This window comes from Megalobrama amblycephala, linkage group LG6 (genome assembly GCF_018812025.1).
Source record: "Megalobrama amblycephala isolate DHTTF-2021 linkage group LG6, ASM1881202v1, whole genome shotgun sequence".
In the NCBI taxonomy this organism is placed as follows: Eukaryota; Metazoa; Chordata; class Actinopteri; order Cypriniformes; family Xenocyprididae; genus Megalobrama; species Megalobrama amblycephala.
In genome coordinates, this window is record NC_063049.1 from 5,054,508 (window position 1) to 5,061,827 (window position 7,320).

Sequence of the window (7,320 nt, forward strand, 5' to 3'; positions counted from 1 at the left end):
AATATGATACTAATATACTTTTTATATATTTAATGATAGTACATTTTTTGTTAGTATATTTGCAGTGTACTATAGAAAAAGGGAATATATTTAAAATGCAATAAAGTATACTTTTTTTCACTAGGGTGTAGTTACCAGATCGTAAAAAGCGTTCACGTCCTCGTAGACCTCGTAATTACAGTTTGTAAGCTGGGAGTTTTCTGAAAGCTATATGTACCACGTGGCCGCTGTACCACCTGACTGCTGTAGATTGATTTATTAGGCATTGATAGTGGTGCCATGGAAACGCATAATTCCCAGTCCAAGGACCAAAAGGACGTGAACAGCTCCGAATATAACATCACGTGTTGTCATTTCAAGATTCCGGTAAATCTTTTTTTACAGTCTATGTGGTAAATACGAGGTGACGTGAATGCAGCTTTAGCTTGTATCTCCCCCAGAAAGAGGGCGGAGCTTCCCATTTTTCACCAATAGCAAATTTCCATCTGCTCACACACTCTAGTTACCAGGCAGATTTTCTAATATCAGGTTTCACAGAGCAAGGGGACTTAAAGGCACAATTAATGATAATGAGTTCATACAAATATGCCACCAACTCATTCATATTTTCTTTTATGGGGATTTTGCATAGGGGTTACATGAGCAACAGCGTTTTAAGGTGGTCGCACACCGGACTCGAAGCTCAGCGCCGCGCCACGTCTTTAAAATTAGAACGCATTGTTTTCTATGAGTGTACACACGCGGCGGTGTCCAGCAACGACTCAAAATCCTGCCGTGCCACAGAGCGCCATGTACGTTGTTTTACATTAAATGTACATTATCTTTCTCTCAGATCGTCGGTAATGTACATACTGACTTCACCCTGTGCTGCAAGATACATTTAGTTTTACACTTTTAGTTTAACAGCTTGAAGTCTAAAAATGTATAATAAACATAGCCTTTTCTTTCCTTTTGCTTTGTTGTGCCATTTTTCCATATACACTAACCTCAGTGCGAAATATAGGCATATGTAACGTTTCCCTGTTGACGTAAAACACTCCCATAGTGCAGCTCTTCTATCAGGAGTAGAGTCAAAATTGAGCTTGTGCGTATATTAGTGATGTTACGTATGACACTGAGGTTTCCATGTGCGTATCGCGCATGCCACACAATTTCTAGCGAAGCCCCGTATCGGGGTGTGTATTGGTCACGTGATCGATGACAAATGAAGCCTCACTTTCTATCCAATCACGTGCGCGTTTTGCTTTGCGTATCAGAAGGTTCGAACCACAGATCTTACTTAACGAGTCCTCGTTGGCTCAGTCTGGGGCGCGTTTCCCGAAGCGAACTATGGTCGCAAGTTAAGTCGTTACCAATAGAGTTCAATGGGACTTACGACCATGGTTCACGATGCTTTCGGGAAACGCACCCCTGGTTGATGGGTCAATAAAAATAATTAACACAATTGTATCCCCTTTCTGTCTTTCCTACAGTTACACAAGCACTATCAAAGTGTCATAAGCATATTTAAAAACAGATGATCCTATAACACAATGTCCTTTTTCACTAGTGAATGCGTGTAGAGATAAATAGTACATTACATCATCTTAAATCATGTAAGGTCATATTATATTTTATTGTCACACTTTAAAGGGTAAATTAATTTATTTAATGGACAAATGAAACACACAGGTAAGGCTTTTATTTGTACACATAACATTGAAATTGTGGAGCGTGTGGTGGTTACGTCATCTGACAGAGCTTCTTCCAAAAGCTTCTGGCTGATATGTTTTAAATAAGCACCAGATGGCGCTGTTCTCGACACTCTTGAAGCTTTGATTCTTTTCCCGGAACAGTCAGGGGAAAGCCTCAGTGCTTCATGAGGCTTCATTTACCCATCCCTAGCGTATATAGTGTGCGATACCTGTGAGTTGTCAGAGACGCAACGCTGCACGGCACCGAGCTTCGCGTCCGGTGTGCGACCCCCTTTTAGAGGTGTTTTTGTTCTGATGGAGAAGGGTATGACAGTCTGATGGCACTGACAACACAGGATGGAAGAACCATTAGTTGTTTTACCTTTTTTTTGTAAACGGCGTTTGACTTAGTATTTGCACGTTCAAATTGTAAACACTGAGTCGGTACTTCCGCCTATGTCAAGCGTGACCTTTTTTTTTTTTTTTTTTAGTCAAGCGTGCACGTGACCTTTTCATATTACGTGACGTCACGAACGCGCATCGCAGAACAGAGCAAGGCGAGCATTTGTGCTTATAAAACTTAAACTTTTTTTATTTTATTTTTAAATGACCGATCGTTTCGCTAGATAAGACCCTTATTCCTCGTCTGGTTTAATTTAAAGCCCTTTGAAGCTGCACTGAAACTGTCATTTTGACCTTGAATCATTTGGTGCCCATTGAAGTCCATATGGAGAAAAATCCTGGAATGTTTTCATCAAAAACCTTAATTTCTTTTCGACTGAAGAAAGAAAGACATGGACATCTTGGATGACATGGGGGTGAGTAAATTATCAGCAAAAGTTTATTTAAAAGTGAATTAAGCACATGTCTTTTAGACACCAAGTCTTTATGTTTTTGAACTCCCAGGAGCATACTTTAGAAGTCGAACTTTAGAATTCGTACATGGTTTACGCCAGCACCGAGAGCCTGAAGTGTTTTGAATGTGGACACTTTGGCCATAAACGCTTCGCATGTCCACATAAAGATGACCAACGTGCGTCTACATCTCGTGGTGATGTAAGTAATACCGATCAGCAAAGTGAAATTGAAGAGCAGAGAACTGAGGAGCAGGAAGAAGGGCTTACGGAGGAGGGCAAGATGCAGGAGGTGAGTGAGATTAATTTACATGCTGTGAGTGTGGAGAAAGCTGGATGTGGTTCTGTTCCTGATAAACATGGAGATGTAACAGAAGATATTGATAAGAGTAAGACCCAGACTGGTGTGGAATATGTTTGTGAAGTTAATGATGTGGCACAGGCTGAAAGCTTAGAGGAAAATATGGTTGATGAGATGGATAGTTTATCCTAGTATACAGATGATGGAGTAGGAGATGATGAACAGTGGACAGAGGGCTCAAAAGGAACTGATAAAGATTTGTATACTGTTGACGAAATTAATGCATTTCTTGATAAAACTAAAGGTGTTGAAGTAAGTAATTGCTAATATTGTTATTAGTAATATTGACAAGTTTATTGCTTCAGTGATGTGGGCTAGGAAGGTGAGTACTGAGTAGCTATGAGGAGCTCTCACAACAGAAGCAGTATCGTCTAAAAAAAACATTACTGGTCTTAGACAAGGCAAAAAGTCAGTGAAAGTGAGGGGGAAAACTAAATAATCTCAATGGCTTCTAACTTTTCTTTCTGTTTTTTCCTCTTCCTTTTCTCCTTGCTCATGGAAATCTTGCGGGTGGGATCAATTAATGTAAATGGAATGAGGGATGGGAGGAAAATTAGTTTACTATCAGTAATAATACGATTGAAAGATCTTTTACGATTGAGAGATTTCTTTTTCTTTTTTTTTTTTTTTTTTTTTGCATGAAACCCATAACAATCAAAGCAATGAGATTGGGGGTTGTGGTGGGAAGGAGAGAGAATTCTTAGTCATGGGACTAATTTAAGTTCAGGAGTGGCTGTGCTCTTTTCCCCTGTTCTCAAAGCTAAGATTTTATCAAAACATTAAGTGGCATTAGGGAGATTATTGGTTGTAAGGGCTGAAATCAAGAATTGTAATTTTTTGTTTGTGAACATCTAAGCTCCTAATATAGGAGAAGATAGAGTATAGCATTAAAAAAAAAAAAAAAAACAGCAGGATGTATTACGAGGAGATTGGAACTGCACTTTAGACTTTACACGAGATAGGACTGGAGAAGAACCTCATGCAAAATCAGCAATTTTTTTTTAGCTAATATTATATAAAAAAATAACTTCTCAGATGTGTGGAGAGAGCATACTTCATCAGTACGTCATTATACATGGATGAAAGTCAGCAATGGAGGCATTTCTGGTGCACGTTTGGATAGGTTTTATATATCACACAATTTTAGAAACAAGATTGTTAATACAGCTATCACCACAACTGCTCTTTCTGATCATAAACTTATTACAATTGAGTATATGCTAACTCAAAGAAAGCATATGAGTTATTACTGGCATTTTAATGTTAAAATTTTGGTAGAATTTTAAACTTTTTTGGGAATCCTGGAAAAGTGAAAAGTGCATTTAAGAAAGTATCATTCAATGGTGGGAAGTTGGTAAAGTGCACATAAAAGGGTTTTGTCAACAATATACATCTCATTCCTCTTTAGTTCTGAAAAAGACATTAGAGTGGCTGGAAAAAGAGATCATGGACATTGAAAAGAACATGAATGATGATGTTAGGAATCTACAAGAACTGTGGACTGAAAAAAAAATCACTTGTAAGTAACACTTGTAAGGAGCACTTGTAAGAAGTCGTTTTTTAGCAATAAGAGACATGGATGGACCTTCTTCTTATTTTATTTTATTTATTTTTTTTTTTAACGGAGCGAAAAGCAGGTCAAGAAAAACAGATGTATGTGTTAAAGGACAGCAATGGATGTACAGTAACACTTCAGACCCAATAGTAATGTGCAAACTTGCTGTGGATTTTTATTCTAATTTATATGCTGCTGACAATTCAGATGAACAGTGCAGAAATCAACTGTTACAAGATCTTCCTGTTTTAACATTAGAACACAAAAAATCTTTAGACACTGAACTCTTTTGAGGAGATTACTGCTGCTGTTATGGGACTTTCCTCAGGATGTACACCGGGACTGGACGGATTACCTGCTGAATTTTATAAGAGTTTTTGGGATGTTATTGGTCATGATTATTTTGAGGTAATCCAAAAATGTTTCAAAGAAAGAGTTCTTCCTTTGAGTTGTCAGCGGGCAGGTGACCTGACATTCTTAAATAACTGGAGGCCTGTAGCAAATTTAGGCTCTGATTATAATTTTTTTCAAAATGTTTGGCCAATAGGGTAAATGGCGTACTGCACATAATACATAAAGATCAGTCATATTGTATAAAAAAATAGATCTATATTGGACAATTTACATTTGGTATGAGACATTTTTGACTTTGCCTCTTATGATAATACCAATATAGGTTTTCTGTCATTAGATCAGGAAAAGCCTTCGACAGAGTTGATCTTTTTTTTTTTTTTTGATACTTTAAAGGCTTTTGGTTTTAGAGACAAAATAAAACTGCTGTATGCTGAGGCCACATGTATGATTAAAATAGCTGGTGGCCTTAGTATTCCTGTGAAAGTCAACAGAGGCATTTGTCAAGGTTGTCCTATTTCAGGTCAGCTTTATAGTATAGCCATTGAGCCTTTACTATGTAGACTGAGAAGACAGCTAACAGGTCTACAGGTCAATACATTGTATTTTAAGGGTCCTATCAAGCTATCTGCATATGCAGATGATGTCACAGTTTTAATCAGAAATCATAATGATGTTGAGTGTGTAAAAATGGCTTTGGAATGTTATGGGAATGCGTCTTCAGCCAAAGTTAATTGGCAAAAAAGTGATGCTTTGTGGTGTGGTCAAAACTTTATTAGTCCATCACTACCTGGCAGTTTGCAGTGGGGATGAGCGGGGTTTAAATATTTAGGTGTTTTTTTAGGGACAGATGAATATATATATAAAAAATTGGGAGGGACTAGTAGAGAAAGTGTGTGCTCGGTTGTCTCACTGGAAATGGTTGCTACCCCAGATGTCCTATAGGGGGAGAACCCTGGTCTGTAACAACTTGGTTGCATCATCATTGTGGCACAAAATGATGATTCTAGAGCCTCCAGAAGACCTAGTAAGAAGAATTCAACAGTGCCTGGTGGACTTCTTCTGGTCAGGACAGCACTGGTTGAAGACATCAGTGCTCTATCTGCCAATACAAGAAGGAGGACAGGGGTTGGTTGACATTAAATCCAGAGTCAGAGCTTTTAGACTCCAGGCAGCCCAGAGACTCCTATATGGATAGGATGTAAGCTAGGCTGGGGTAGCCTGTACCCTTCTAAAGAGAGCAGGCAATATGGGATTAGACCGCCACTTGTTTCTTGTGGACACTGAAAAACTAGACCTGACAGGACTGACACCTTTTTACAGATCAATGTTAAAAACATGGACATTTTTCAGTTTCTCTCATGAGCCAAATGGTGTGAAGGGGCTATGGCTGAGAGAAGAACCACTGTTTTTTTTTTTTTTTTTTAATTCAGCACTGGATTTAGACGCTTTTAAATCAGAATCCCTCAGAAAAATGTTGTGAACTGCAAACATTACCAAAATTGGACATTTTGTTTCTGAGGAAGGATGAATTTCTGCTGAAAACTTGGCTTTAAAACTGGGAATGAGATCAGTTCGAGTGGCAGATAGACTGTTGATTCAAATCTTTGAGATTTTACCATCTGATTAGACTGTCATTAGAGACACCGGTTGGAGAGGAGGAGACTTCTGTCTTCCCAGACCTGAATTTTTCAGCTGATATTAGAACATGGCAAGAAATGGAGAATGGTTTGCTTTCTTTTAAGACACCCCAGCTGGAACTTTTTAGAAATGCTGGAAAAAAGCTATTTATGTACTGTGTGTAAAGGTGTCCCATCTTCTTCAGCTTCAGAATGTGAGAGAGTCGAAATGGCAAGATATTTTTGGGTCAAGCGCTTCCTCTGAAGGTTGCTGGAGGACCGTACAAACCTCCTATTCAGAAAAGAACTGGAGCCCTACAGTGGAGGATTGTGCATTGTATAATAGCCACAAACAGACACAGAGTACACCTCAATCCACAGGTTGGGGAGGGTCATTTTTGTGGAGTACAAGAAACTGTGTTTCATTTATTTTTGAATTGTGTGAGATTACAGCCATTATTTTATAAAATGGAAGAGTGGTGTCAAACCCTGGGGGAAATATTTGTACCTGAAAGGTTTATTTTTAGACCAAAGTACAGCAGAAGTAAAATGAGGAGTCATGTTTTATTAAACTTCTTATTTGGGCAAGCAAAGATGGCTATATGGTTGTCAAGAAAAAGTAAATTGAATGATAGGGGATCAACTGATGCTATTTCAATATTGAAGGATTAATAAAATCCCTTATTAATATAGAGTATAGTTATTATACGTTGATAAATGACCTGCAGATGTTCAAATATAAATGGGAAGTTAATCAATGTATTTGTGAAGTTGACTCTAATGAAGGCTAAGTTCCCTTTCGAGGGAACTATCGACGCTGCGTGGTAACGCATTGGGAACCTTCTGCGTGATGTCGTCACTGAAGCACTCATGTATCTAACCAATCGCGTAGCGAGACGTCAGAGAC